This window comes from Pseudophryne corroboree, chromosome 7, assembly GCF_028390025.1.
Source record: "Pseudophryne corroboree isolate aPseCor3 chromosome 7, aPseCor3.hap2, whole genome shotgun sequence".
In the NCBI taxonomy this organism is placed as follows: domain Eukaryota; kingdom Metazoa; phylum Chordata; class Amphibia; order Anura; family Myobatrachidae; genus Pseudophryne; species Pseudophryne corroboree.
This window is the reverse complement of record NC_086450.1, coordinates 9,935,263-9,950,312: the sequence shown is the minus strand read 5'-3', so window position 1 is coordinate 9,950,312 and position 15,050 is coordinate 9,935,263.

Genomic DNA, 15,050 nt, shown 5'->3' with positions numbered 1-15,050 from the left:
CAGCCGCCAGGATAAACAACAACAAAGGAAATGCTGTCCACACGCCGACACAATACTGTTGTGTACCGGCGGTGACAGCATATGCAGAACCCTCTGCAAAACACCAGTAACTAGAAACTAAAGAATACAGCGGCCTTGGCCGACGGACACGGCAAAGCCGCTACTCACGGAACCGGTACAAATACTGGCAAACGGACAGGAACCCCCAATGTAGCCGACACAGGCTCTCAGGACCAGAGGACAGGCAGAGTTCCAACGACTGAGCAGTGGACACCAAGGAACAGGATACCGAATCAGGATCAGGAATAGACAAAGCCACTGGACTTCAGGACAGGAACGCTTCAAAGCAAGAAGCTGGATCAGACACTGGGTCAGACACTGGATCAGACACTGGATCAGACACTGGATCACACAATGGATCACACACTGGATCACACACTGGATCACACACTGGGTCAGACACTGGATCACACACTGGATCACACACTGGATCAAGGCTGGAAGCAGCTAGACAGGAGCTCAGAAACTGGACAGGAACTGGCAGGAACTATTACCGGCGTCTGTGAAATGCACTGAGCCAGAATATAACAGAGATCCCTAATTAATTATGTCGTGCAGCTGTCCTGTTGCACGACTCCAAACTGACAAGATGCAATTAACAGACAGGTGAGGCCAAACCTATGGAAACAGGCTGCAATTACACAGACTCACCACCGGCAGCAAACAAGAGTCTTCTAAACCAGAGCAAAGGGAAATCCTGGCCTGCAAGAGAACTATAAACATAAAATACATAAACGGAAAACAGGAATGAACCACTACCTGTGGTTCATAACAGTACCCTCTCCTTAAGGGTGGGCTCCGAACACCCCATGACACCCACGGGGAACAGAAACAGAAGTATAACATAAAATACATAACCAAAATGCAAAACAGGAATGAGCCACAGCCGTGGCTCATAACAGCACCCCCCCTTGAGGAGGGGTCAACGGACCCCAAAATTCAGGTTTTCCAAAACAAGGTATACATTAATAAACCTGACACTGGAACAAACAGACCAAGACAAGAAACAGAAACAAGCTGTAGCAACAGCTTGTAACAGTGCCCCCCCCCCCCCCCTTGACGGTGGCCACTGGACACAAGACAAGGGGAAAAAAAATATTTTCTTTATAACAAGGCAAGAGTCAGCAATATTTCCTCTTCTTCTTCAACTTTTTCCCCTGTGCCTGCTTGAAGACACCAGGAAAGGAAGACATCTCTGGCTCAAAAAATTCTTCAAAATATATAGGTCGAGCAGTCAGATGATTCTTCCCTTTCCTACTAGAATGCCAAGGCACATAAGAAATCTCATCAGTTTTCAGAATCTGAGAGCAGACCATAGATTGGTTCCATTCCCCTAGGTACTGAAACTTTAGGAGAATTCCTGTGGGGAGAAGACAGGAAAGCACATCCAGCAGCAATGGTAATAGGCTGTGATTTTTGTGCTGACTGGCTGGAGTGCTTCACAGTGACCAAGTCATTATAGCCCTTCCTCGAGGCTGTGACTTTCTGAACCCCACCTTGGGCAGCGGCCCTTGGAACCCCACCTGGGGCAGTGGCCCTCAGAACCCCACCCGGGGTAGTGACTCTCGGAACCCCCTCTGGGGCAGTGGCCTTTGGGAACCCCGCTGGGGCAGTGGCCTTTGGGAACCCCGCTGGGGCAGTGGCCTTCGGGAACCCCGCTGGGGCAGTGGCCTTCGGGAACCCTGCTGGGGACAGCACCTCGGATTCTTTTACTGGGACCGGGCCGTCAGCCTCCCTCTCTGGGACCGGGCCGTCAGCCTCCCTCTCTGGGACTGGGCCGTCAGCCTCCCTCTCTGGGACCGGGCTGTCAGCCTCCCTCTCTGGGATTGGGCTGCCAGCCTCCCTCTCTGGGACCGGGCCGCCAGCCTCCCTCTCTGGGACCGGGCCGTCAGCCTCCCTCTCTGGGACCGGGCCGTCAGCCTCCCTCTCTGAGTCGATAATTATCGAAACTTCTCCTGGGATTATGACCTCCGGGACTTTTGCTGAAACTATAACCTTCAGAACCTCCACTAACGCTATGCCTCTTGAGTCCTTTCCTGGGGAAGCGACCTCTAGACCCTTCTCTGGGGCTGTGTCTCTCGAGACCCCACTTGGGGATATTACTTCAAAGATCCCTTCTGGGGTTTTGCTTCTCGAGTTCCCTTCTAGAACTATGGTTTTAGATACCGTTTCTGGGGTTGCGCTTTTCAAGTCCCTACCTGGGATAACAGCTTCTGAGACCCCTTCTGGTATTGACACCTGAGCTATTATATTCGATGTCCCTCTATGACTCTGGGCATCGGGTACCACTCCAGGACTCTGGGCATCGGGTACCGCTCCAGGACTCTGGGCATCGGGTACCGCTCCAGGACTCTGGGCATCGGGTACCGCTCCAGGACTCTGGGCATCGGGTACCGCTCCAGGACTCTGGGCATCGGGTACCGCTCCAGGACTCTGGGCATCGGGCACTGCTCCAGGACCCCGGGCATCGGCCACCGCTCCAGGACCCCGGGCATCGGGCACCGCTTCATGACTCTGGGATTCCACTACTGGGGTTTGCAACTCTGATTCAACAGGTAAGTCAAGAGAGGATAGAAACATTCTCCTTTGGTTCCTGAACCTATAATGGGGCTCCCTAGCCCAAGGACCCCAATTATAGGACAGAGTGCTTTTTAGTGTGGGTCTTGTGACAAGTACCTCTGCCACAGTGGAGACAGGAGCAGGTCTTAAATCCTGACTCAACTTGGCCAGAGGGTAGGACTTGTCGCCACACTTTGGCTTGCGCAACTCACAGGTCTGCAGATAGTGGCCTAAACCCCCACAATATAGGCATACATTTAAGTTTCTGCGACGCAGACGCTCCTCTTCAGAGAGCCCAGGCCGCAGAAAACTTTTAAACCTTTTCTCTTCAATTAAACCTGAGGATTCACTTGTCGCCATAATGTGAACAAGAGTCTCTTTAGAGGATGAACTCTCAACAACTTCTGGCAAGATAAGCAAAATTTTGGTCAGAAGGTTTTGCAGTTGCTTTAAGGATTGCTGCAAAACTTCCAGCCGCTCAGGTTTCAAAGCACTGAAAGCAGAGTTCAGGGCTGAGAGAGACGCCTGCAGGGCTTGCATAGTAGGCATAGGAGGATTTCAAACTAGACAAGACAAGACTAGACTAGACACGATTCTAAGACAAGATTCTAGTCAAGATTCTTAGACAAGATTCTAGACACGATTCCAGACACGATTCTAAGACAAGATTCTTAGACAAGATTCTAGACTGGATTCTAGACTGGATTCTAGACAGGACTGGATTCTAGACAGGACTGGATTCTAGACTGAGCCAAAAAAGAAAAAAACTACTATTTAGCTTTGTTTCTTTTTTGTTGTATGGCCGGTGATAATGTTACGTTCACTGTACTTGGTACTCCTGGAACTGGGCGGATGAGCCCCAAGTACAGGAACGTAAAGCTGCAATAGATACGGAGCTCAGAAGCAACCCCTACGGAAACCTGACTCCGTTGTCTCACCCTCGTTGTCAGCCTACGCCTGCATGACTATGGTTTCTTAGGCCCACGGCAGCCGCGTTTGAAGGGCGGATTAGGTCTGCCCAACTCCGATGCCCCCAGGTCTTAATGTGAGACAAGGCGTGAACCGAGACGGGGTGATGACAAGGGGAACCTCTAACTAAAGACAGAAATACAGAGTTAGGGGCGCTACAGAACTTAAATAAAGTATGTGCGGCACAGCCGCCAGGATAAACAACAACAAAGGAAATGCTGTCCACACGCCGACATAATACTGTTGTGTACCGGCGGTGACAGCATATGCAGAACCCTCTGCAAAACACCAGTAACTAGAAACTAAAGAATACAGCGGCCTTGGCCGACGGACACGGCAAAGCCGCTACTCACGGAACTGGTACAAATACTGGCAAACGGACAGGAACCCCCAATGTAGCCGACACAGGCTCTCAGGACCAGAGGACAGGCAGAGTTCCAACGACTGAGCAGTGGACACCAAGGAACAGGATACCGAATCAGGATCAGGAATAGACAAAGCCACTGGACTTCAGGACAGGAACGCTTCAAGGCAAGAAGCTGGATCAGATACTGGGTCAGACACTGGGTCAGACACTGGGTCAGACACTGGATCAGACACTGGATCACACACTGGATCACACACTGGATCAAGGCTGGAAGCAGCTAGACAGGAGCTCAGAAACTGGACAGAACTATCACCAGCGTCTGTGAAATGCACTGAGCCAGAATATAACAGAGAGCCCTAATTAATTATGTCGTGCAGCTGTCCTGTTGCACGACTCCAAACTGAGAAGATGCAATTAACAGACAGGTGAGGCCAAACCTATGGAAACAGGCTGCAATTACACAGACTCACCACCGGCAGCAAACAAGAGTCTTCTAAACCAGAGCAAAGGGAAATCCTGGCCTGCAAGAGAACTATAAACATAAAATACATAAACATAAAACAGGAATGAACCACTACCTGTGGTTCATAACAGTACCCTCTCCTTAAAGGTGGGCTCCGAACACCCCATGACACCCACGGGGAACAGAAACAGAAGTATAACATAAAATACATAACCAAAATGCAAAACAGAAATGAGCCACAGCCGTGGCTCATAACAGTACCCCCCCTTGAGGTGGGGTCAACGGACCCCAAAATTCAGGTTTTCCAAAACAAGGTATACATTAATAAACCTGACACTGGAACAAACAGACCAAGACAAGAAACAGAAACAAGCTGTAGCAACAGCTTGTAACAGTCGTCAGTGGTATTCGTGATATACGTACAACACCACGCCATATTGAGTTGCCAGGGTAACACAGTACCCACCTGTCACGGCTGTAACGTAATTAAGGACCATCCTGTGCTGGATCAGATCCTTCTTGTAGGCTTGTAACTCCCTTCCCATATACCTGAAGGTGTCATCATACATCTCAGTGATATTATCTATCAAGTTTGCTAGCGCATGGATATACCTATAATTTATAGTTCCTCTGGCAGTACGGGTGACATCTAATGCGAGAAGGAACTGAATCCTGGTGGATTCATGGATCAAATCAGAGGCTGCGTGCCCTGCCTTATCTATGAGGTGTCTCTTGATGATGTGTTCATAGTGAGTATGAGTATAAGGAGTCTGAGCACCGCGGTGAACGTCTTTAATTTTGTCGTGGGTTATGGTCATGACCTCTGGTAGTACTCTCCCAATATAACACAATCCCTCAGAGCTCGGAGTGAGACAGTTGTACACTTTCCTCCCATATATAAAATAGGCATCATCTGGGAGAACGTAGGGGACAAAATGTAACATCGCCATATTGCAAACTTTCCATGTAAAGAAACCAATCCCTAGTTCTCTCATTTGCTCAGTACAAGTATCGGGCTGGATGATATGGGCACAATACCCCTGCGATACTTTTCCAACCCACATGGTCTTGCTTCCACATGTATACCGATACTGAAAATACCTCCCACTGTTGGCTATCTTGCGTACAAGTTCAGAGTCGATAGGTATCCCATCAGCTCTGTGCAAAAAGGTCATTGTCTGGTTATTCCATGTCACTTCCCTATTTCCTGGTTTTCGGAAATTGGAAATATTATAACACAACAGGGACCTATCTACATGATACTGGTGAAGCTTCAAGCTAGGGGGCCTAGATATATTGAATTTCTTGTCCACCGGTCTCCCACCCCGTAATTCAAGTACCTCATCTATTGCTAAAGGGTATGGTACTAATCCTGATTTACTGTCCTTGAGGTACCTGTGAGCACACCTAGCATTCTGTCTGGTTTAAGACCTTACCCACTAGTGAGTGGTAATCACTCAAAGGATAGCGGTCCATGTCGATATTAATGTTGGACTGGCATCTCCGGATGCACCCATCTTCGACTATGTTCTCACAATTTCTACAAATACAATATTCGTCAGACAATAACCCCTCACATTGCCTCCGAGCTCCATGACTACCAGAGCGCTTACTGATACCAGCCTTTACTCGAGTGATGTGCTGCTCCTGAGACCCTACAAATCTGTACTCACCATTAGAACCCATTCCAGATCCCTGCTCGACCTCTCTGGGTCCCTCACCAAAACAGATTGTCCTGGTTAAAAACAGAATTACTAGCAGAACCCGAAACAGTCTCTTGGGGTTGATCCATTTCGTTAGGGGGAGAGATGGGAGATAAGAAGGAGGAGAAAGTGGGAAATTCAGTGGGAGGTGAAAAAAGAAAACTGGTACGACAACCGCCTTTGATCTTATTGTTCTCCGTGCTCAGGTGCCGTCTCAACAGTTCTGCCTCTCAGCTTTCCCGGAACAAACACTCTAGTGATACGAGGTTCTCTTCACCTTGCTCTTTGTCACGAGTTTTCTTCGGGTCAGCGACCTTTTTGCAGTGGGACGAGTGGACCCAAGTTTCTCTTTCGGCGACCTTTAGTGCTGTCGTGCTGGTTAACAAGACTTGGTACGGTCCTTCCCACCTGTCTATGAGGCAACCTGAGCGTAAAAAATTTAGAATCATCACATAATCCCCAGGCTCAATGTCATGACAATTACTGTTCGGTAGGTCTGGAGTCGCCAGGTTTAGATTTCTTTGTTGATTTCTCAGCTGCTGGCTCATCCTAACCAAGTTTTGCACACTTATTTCATTTTCATTATTGCATTTCAAATTATCCTGGGGGTTTATCATTACTTGAGGTTGTCGACCAAAAAGAATTTCAAAGGGTGATAAGTTAAGCGGTGACCTGGAAGTGGTTCTGATGCTGTACAACACTAGTGGCAAAGCTTCTGGCCACAGCAATCCAGTTTCAGCCATCACTTTGCTCAGCTTGTTCTTAATAGTGCTGTTCACTCTCTCTACCTTCGCACTCACCTGTGGTCGTACGGAGTATGTAGCTTGCTATTAATTCCCATCAGTTTGCACATGACCTGAAAGACTTCACCTGTAAAATGGGTACCCCTATCACTTTCAATCACTCTAGGGATACCATATCTACACACAAATTCCTGCACAATTTTCTTTGCAGTGAATGTAGCAGTATTTGTGGCAGCAGGGAATGCTTCTACCCAGTTGGAAAACACATCGATACATACTAACACATATTTCAAATTCCTACAGGGTGGTAACTGTATGAAGTCGATTTGTATTACCTGAATTGGTCCGTCTGTAGGAGGGATATGGGATGGCTCTGTTGATATAGTCTTACCAATATTCTTCCTCAAGCAAGTAAAACATGTAATTGCTCTTTACCCAGATGAGTCAGACCGTGTGCCGCCTCAGCTAGGCTTGGAAGATATGCTCTGGGGGCCACTGGCTTACCGTGTCCATCTGTCCAAAGTCCTGAGGACTCATGACCATACCCCTTCGACTTCCAGACCACCTTTTCCTGTAGGGAACACAAATTTTGCATTTCAATTAGCTGTTGTGTGTTGACCGTGTTAAATGTCATCAGTGATGTGATGTTCGTCTGTATGGGGGTGATTGCTACCGATTTAGCAGCTTCGTCTGCCCTGCTGTTACCAAGTGAGATTGGGTCTTGGTTGTAAGTATGTGCTTTACACTTGATAACAGCCACTATGTCTGGTTCCTGTATCGCTGTCAGAAGCCTTTTGATGTGGGATGCATGCGCTACAGGTGTGCCAGCTGCCATCATGAAAATTCTTAGGCGCCACAGGGCCACAAAATCATGCACCACTTCAAAGGCGTACCTAGAGTCTGTGTATATATTAGCTGACTTACCTTTGGCCAACTCACATGCTCGGGGCAGAGCTAACAGCTCAGCGACTTGTGCTGAGTGTGGTGAGCCAAGGGGTTCTGCTTCTATGATACCTTCGTCATCTACAACTGCATATCCGGTGTACAAATCTCCCGATTCTGTCTGTCTGTGGCAACTACCGTCAGTGTAGAAGGTAAAGTCTACTCCTTCTAGTGGGTTGTCACTGATGTCAGGTCTCGCTTTAAAAGTTTGGTTCAGGTATTCCATACAATCATGCGTATCAGTATCTGCACTAAATCCTCCTTCACCATCATTCTCATCCTCCACCCTTTGTGCCTGTCCAGGCACACTTGACAAGTAGGTTGCAAGATTTAGTGAGCTGCATCTCTTAATGGTGATGTTTACAGGGGCCATCAGTGATAATTCCCACTTTGTAAACCGAGCAAATGAGACATGTCTGGTTTGGGCAGAGTTCAGCAAGGCTGATACTGCATGAGGTGTATGGATGGTCAAGTCGTGTCCTAACACTACGTCCTCGCTTTTACTTACCAGCAAAGCAACACTTCGCAAGCAAGTGGGGAGAGACCGCGCTACCGTGTCCAACTGTGCACTGTAGTAAGCTACCGGTCTGCTGGCATCACCATGTCTCTGTGTTAAGACTCCTGCCGCGCACCCTGCACTTTCTGTACCGTAAAATTCAAAGGGCTTCTCATAATCTGGCATACCTAATGCAGGTGCCTGTGATAGGCACTGTTTGAGTCTCTCAAACGCCAGTTCGGACTCATCTGTGTGAGAGATCCGTTCCGATTTGCTCGAAGAGACCATTTCTTGCAAAGCCATTATAGAGAACACCAGAATCCAGTTACGACAGTACCCACACATTCCGAGGAAAGTGCGGATCTGTTGCTGCGTTTGTGGCAGAGTCATGTCGCGAATCGCCTGTATTCTATCAGCGGTCAGGTGTCTAAGTCCTTGAGTCAAGCAATGTCCCAAATATTTGACCCTGGTCCGGCACAACTGCAACTTATCCTTTGAAACCTTGTGTCCCGTTTGGGAAAGATGAAACAGAAGCTGTTTCGTGTCTTTCAAGGACGATTCGAGTGAGTCAGAACACAACAATAAGTCATCGACATACTGTATTAATACTGATCCACTCTCAGGTTGAAAGGATTGTAAACAGTCATGCAAGGCCTGAGAGAAAATACTCGGGCTGTCAATGAAACCTTGGGGTAGGCGAGTCCAGGTGTACTGTATTCCCCTGTATGTAAAAGCAAAAAGGTATTGGCTGTCAGGGTGAAGAGGGACAGAAAAGAAAGCAGAACAGAGGTCAATGACAGTGAAGAATTTTGCAGTAGAGGGAATTTGCATGAGGATGACAGCTGGATTGGGCACTACGGGGAATTGGCTCTCAACTATTTTGTTTATCCCCCTTGGATCCTGCACTAGCCTGTAACCCCTCCAGAGGCATATCTAGCACGGGGCGAGCAGGGCAATGTATCTAGTCAATGTATCGCATGCGCGTACGCGTGCGCGACCTCGGAGTTGTGCGGCTCTCTGACTTACCTCATCCCTGCTTCACAGTGCAGCTCTAGGCTCAGTCACTACTGTGTTGAAAAACACAGTAAAAGCTGCGGCCACAGTCAAACGAAGGCAGCCGTTCCCAAGAGGAGGCAGGCAGAAGATGGAGAAGGGCCTTTGTTGTGCTGATTAATGAGGTACATTAATGTGCTCTGTAGTAGACATCACCTAAGTCATGGTCTGTGAGGATATATATATATATATATATATATACATATATATATATATATATATATATTATATACAGTATATGTGTGCCTTCTGAGAAAAATTTGTTTACTCCCAAATGAAGACAGTGGCACTCGAGGATTTAAGTAGACAAAAGTGTGTAATCAAAGCATACAGACAGCCAACGTTTCGGGGCTCACATGCCCCTTTGTCAAGGTGTGTAACAGTGTGTAAAGAATAAAACATACCTTTTATCTAGGAGAAGCCCGCCAGTGCTCAGTTCGTGGCCGGAGACGCGAGGATCCCGCTGTACTTCCGGTCGCTGTACGATGACCTCACTGCTGCTGCGCCCGTCGGTTGCCGCGGCAACCTGGACGCCGCTATTCACTATATCAAGCGCTGTGAGGCAAAATAGTGTTACCAATAGTAAATGTGCAATGAATGATGTATGAGAACCGTGTAATCTGCTACTACAGAGTCCCATCACCTCTATTAGCCAACTACTCATATAGCCACCAAAATACTCATTGCGATCTGGGACTATTGGCAGTGCTGGACGTCCTTACTAGGATGCCCTGCTGTAGCAGCCGCTATATGACGGGGTACACTCCTAATTCTACCTCTGGCTTCAGAGGATACTGAGGGATTTTTGGAGCTATCCTACCATCTTTTACTTGTACTGCTACTGGAGCTACATTCTCCATCAATCCAGTGTCTTGTCCATCTTTGGTCCAAAAGGAACCAGGTATTTGCGAGATCATTTCCTCTACCTTTGATGGACACGTGTCTATAACAGTAGAATGCGACATTAGCCTTTGAGGGGTGTCTAATATATCTTGCACTTCTTGAGCGTGGTTCTCAGGTATATCCAAGAAGACACCCTCAGGAGTACAATATATGACACACCGAATTTTACACAATAAGTCTCTGCCGAGTAGATTAGTCAGAGCCGATGCAGCAGCCAACAGGAAAGAATGTTTGGTTTGCAAGGGCCCTATCGTAATCTCTGCAGGTCTACTCAAAGGGTATTGTTGCACCGTTCCTGTTACTCCCATTGCCGAAATCGTTTTACCCGTGGTTTTTACACCTGATGTGGAATTCAACACTGATCTAGCCGCCCCTGTATCTACAAGGAAAGGTAATGGTACACCAGCTACATCAACCATGACTTCAGATTCACTACCAAGGCTAGCAATCAACTTCACTGGCTGCAGACTACAGGTGTGGCCCAACCCCTATTGTGTAGTGGGACCCTCCCACAGCGCATTGGCAGCTACAATATGTGAGGGGGGTTGCTGTGATTTTTCGGAGGCCTGCCAGTCCCTCCTTGGTGGGTACCTCCTTGTTTCCCCTCTATGTGGCTCGTAATCTCTTCTATATGGTCCCTGATCCCAATTATGTGAATTGTAGTATGGCTCGTATTCAGGTCTATGGGGTCTGTATACGTTATGTGTCCCTTTATTCCTACAGTCCCTTGCAAAATGTCCTTCCTTATTACAATAGAACCATACTATTGACCGTGACTTACCATCAGGGGTCTGGGGTTTTGGCTGATGTGGTTTTGCTGTAAGAGCCTGTATACTTACCGTTATCACCTTATCCCCTTGCGACTCCCTGTGCTTACTGATGTTCCGATCGTGCTCGACAGCAGACTCTCTCAACGCAGCCACCGAAATACCCCTCCAGTTAGGTAGAGAGGTTTGCACCCTTGTCCTCTGTGCCTCCTTTAACCCGTCCATTAATACAGAGACAGCTACCTCCCTGTGATGTGCATTATCCTTAATATCCTTAATCCCAGTGTATCTAGCTATTTCCTGCAGTGCTCAATGGAAATATTCGGATGCCATTTCACCTTCTTTTTGTCTTATGGAGAAGATTTTATTATTGTTATTTGGTGAAGCATTGTAAACCGCAAACAATTCCTAGTATACGTGAGTATACATGGCCAGTAAAGTCCAGTCTGATTCTGATTCTCCTACATTTAATATCAATTCTGATGAAAAGACAGGGCCCATCCTATCTGACTGTGGACGGATCGTCAAGAAGTCCAACAACCAATTACAATTATGTGTGTCATAATAACCAATGTTTAAAAGCTTATTAATCAATCTAGTGGACACAACAGTATTGAAAGCGGAACTGTAGTCCACAAATAATAGTCTAACATAGGAGTCTCTGTTCTCCAAACGACAGAGAACCCTATGAAGAACCATAAGGGCCGCATCCTCAGTTGATCTATATTGCCTATAGGCAAACTGATAGGGGTCAAACCCCAGTGAAATATCGCCTTTTAAATGGTTTAAAACAACCCTTTTGATCACATTGCGACCACATCACTGATTTAGCGTAGCCCCCTGCCTGTGCGGCCTGGCTGTGAAGGCAGTCGGTCCGCCGCCGTTTTCCCGCATCGAAAACGGCCTGGGCCTACTCGCATTTTTGCCCCCCGCAATGCTGCATCGGCACCCCACAAATGCCTCTGCCTGTCAATCAGTTTGCATTGATGAAATGCGATCGCATTGTCCAGGCCGCACACTCACATAACGGGACCTGCGCACATTGCACTGGCCCATGGGATGGGAGAATGGCGTAGCATCGCTGATTCGATGCGACCTGAATAAGCCCTATGTATTATAGTATAAATACTACTACCACTGCTACTACATAGAAAGGAACGCAAGTAATACGTGAAGTAACAGTGTGTTACCTTTCCCATCCTAATGCCGACACAATGATCGACTCTGCGGGGGATCAGTAGGAATTACCGACAGTTGGGATGCTGGCTGTCGGTATACAGACAACGGCAGTCCAGCCGCCGGTATGTCGGCAGCAGGGTGAACGCTGCTCTCACCACAGGTTCTATTTTCACTCTATGGGTGTTGTGGCCCCTGTGAGCTGGGATCCCGACTGTCGGCAATTTAACTGCATCCCTTCTGCGGTAGCCAGTGGAGAAATTATATCACATTATTTAAATACTCTGAATATACACAGCCTGTACAGCACATGGGGTTGAGTTGATCGCTCGCTAGCTACTTTTTGCAGCCGTGCAAACGCATAGTCGCCGCCCACGGGGGAGGGTATTTTCGCTTTGCAAGTGTGCGAACGCCTGTGCAGCCGAGCGGGAAAAAGTTTTGTGCAGTTTCTGAGTAGCTCTGGACTTACACAGCCCTTGCGATCACTTCAGTCTTTTTAGTGCTGGAATTGACGTCAGACACCCGCCCTGCAAACGCTTGGACACGCCTGCATTTTTCCAAACACAGAAAACGGTCAGTTGCCACCCACAAACGCCCTCTTCCTGTCAATCTCCTTGCGATCGGCTGTGTGAATGGATTCTTCGTTAAATCCATCGGCCAGCACCGATCCGCTTTGTACCCGTACGATGCACCTGCGCATTGCGTTGCATACGCACGCGCAGTAGTAACCTGATCGCTGCGCTGCGAAAAACGGTAGCGAGTGATCAACTCGGAATGACCCCCATTGTCAGGTTATTGTGACCATTTTTATTATTTATTTGGGGCAATAGATTAAAGAATATTCAGTCACTTTTGCATCATTTATATAATCACGTTGCTATTTGCTGAATTTGCTTTTTCCTTTATTGAAGCTGATTAATCCGGATAGCGGAATGGCAGCTCGTCAGCACATTCTCTGCCCAGACGGACTCTGGTGCATGTGATCGCGGGGAAAACTGTCGAAAGGGGGAAATTAAAAGACGGCCGTTTACTGCTACAGATTATTATACATAACAGGGAACATCTCTATTTTCCTGTAACTATTATTAATGTCAGGATTTAGCAACTGAATGGATCACACAATAAATATTTGAATGTGAACGTAATGCTCCAAAATGTGCAGGATGTTTTACAGAGTGGTCAGTGTATTATTATATGTGTCCTGCGTACAGCACCTGACTGCTCATCCACTCAGGGCCGTTTCCTGGGGCAGGCGAGCAGTGCAACCGCACTGGGCGCCCGCCGCGGCACTAACTGTGGCTCCCTGCTTCCCCCTCCTATTTCTCCCCAAGTAACCCGCGGAGTTTCACGGAATGACGCGGTTGCGTCGTTACGTCACGACGCAACCCCATCACTCCGCGAAACTCCCCCCCCCCCCCGAGCGGAGTACAGAGGGGGATCCAAGTTAGGAAGAGGGAAAGGCCGGCGCTAGGAGCAACTGGTGAGGCGGGCCGAAGAGCGGTAATCGCCTCTGTAAGTATTCTCTCTCTCTCTCAATGTGTAAAATGGGGACACCTGCCGTAATGTGTGAAATGGGGACTCTTGCCTGCCGTAATGTGTGAAATGGGGACTCTTGCCTGCCGTAGTGTGGGGATTTAATGTATCAAGGGCATTGCGGTGTGTGGCATAATATGGTGCAGGGGGCATTACTGTGTGGGGCTTAATGTGGTAGAATTTTTTTTTCCTGTGGTGGTCGTGATCTGTTGGAGCAGGGTCAAAAACTGGATTGTGAGGTAGTCTTTTCAGACGAGGCCATGCCCATTTAAATGAGGCCACACCCATTTGGATGAGGCCACGCCCCCTTGTCGGGTGTGCACGCAAGTTTTTTTTTTTAATCTAGGTGTGTGTGTGTGTGTGGGGGGGGGGGGGGGCACATTTTTTTTTATGCCATGAGGGGGGGCGCATTTTTAAATCTCGCACTGGGAGCCAAACTGGCTAGAAACAGCCCTGCATCCACTGGCAGTATATACAGTAAACATGCTAAATTAATGTTGTAAGTCTTTTCATACAAAACCATTTGTGCACGCATAGCGTAACATGAATGAGTTAATGTTCCTTCAAAACATCTGTATGTTGTTGACTTTGGACCTTATTCAGGGTTGTTAGCAAACCAAAAAAGCACACTAATGGCCAAAACCATGTGCACTGCAGGTGGGGCAGATGTAACATGTGCAGAGAGAGTTAGATTTGGGTGGGGTGTGTTCAAACTGAAATCTAAATTGCAGTGTAAAAGTAAAGCAGCCGTTATTTACCCTGCACAGAAACACTATAACCAGAGGCGGATTGGTCATAAGGTCTACAGGGAAGATTCCCGGTGGGCCGGCGCACCCGTGGGGCCTGTTTTGTTTGAGGACATGTGGTCCTATTTATAGACATAATGAATAGGATGCCAAACAATTTGCATATATGAAAATGACTTTGCCACTTAGCCTGTGATTGCAGATGATCTAGTGTATGCTCTGTCTGCCTGCTTGGCTGACATATAAGATTGAGTGAATAGTGATTGGGATACGGTTGGTGTAATAAGCAAGAAAATATATCTTTCTAAAGAATGATATAGTTTCCTAAATTCTGAAGGTGTATCATATAATGTGCTCATAATGTTTAATTTTATTTCCTTTTAACTTCCCCTTGATGCTGGACATCCCCACTATCTGGACAGTCTTGGGGGGAGCGTGCTGCTGCCATGGCCCATGGCTAGACCTTACACCTCTGGTGCTGCCCATGTGGGGCCACTAGTACAAATTTTTTCCAGGGCCACTTTTTGTTCCCAATCCGCCCCTGACTATAACCCACCCAAATCTAACTCT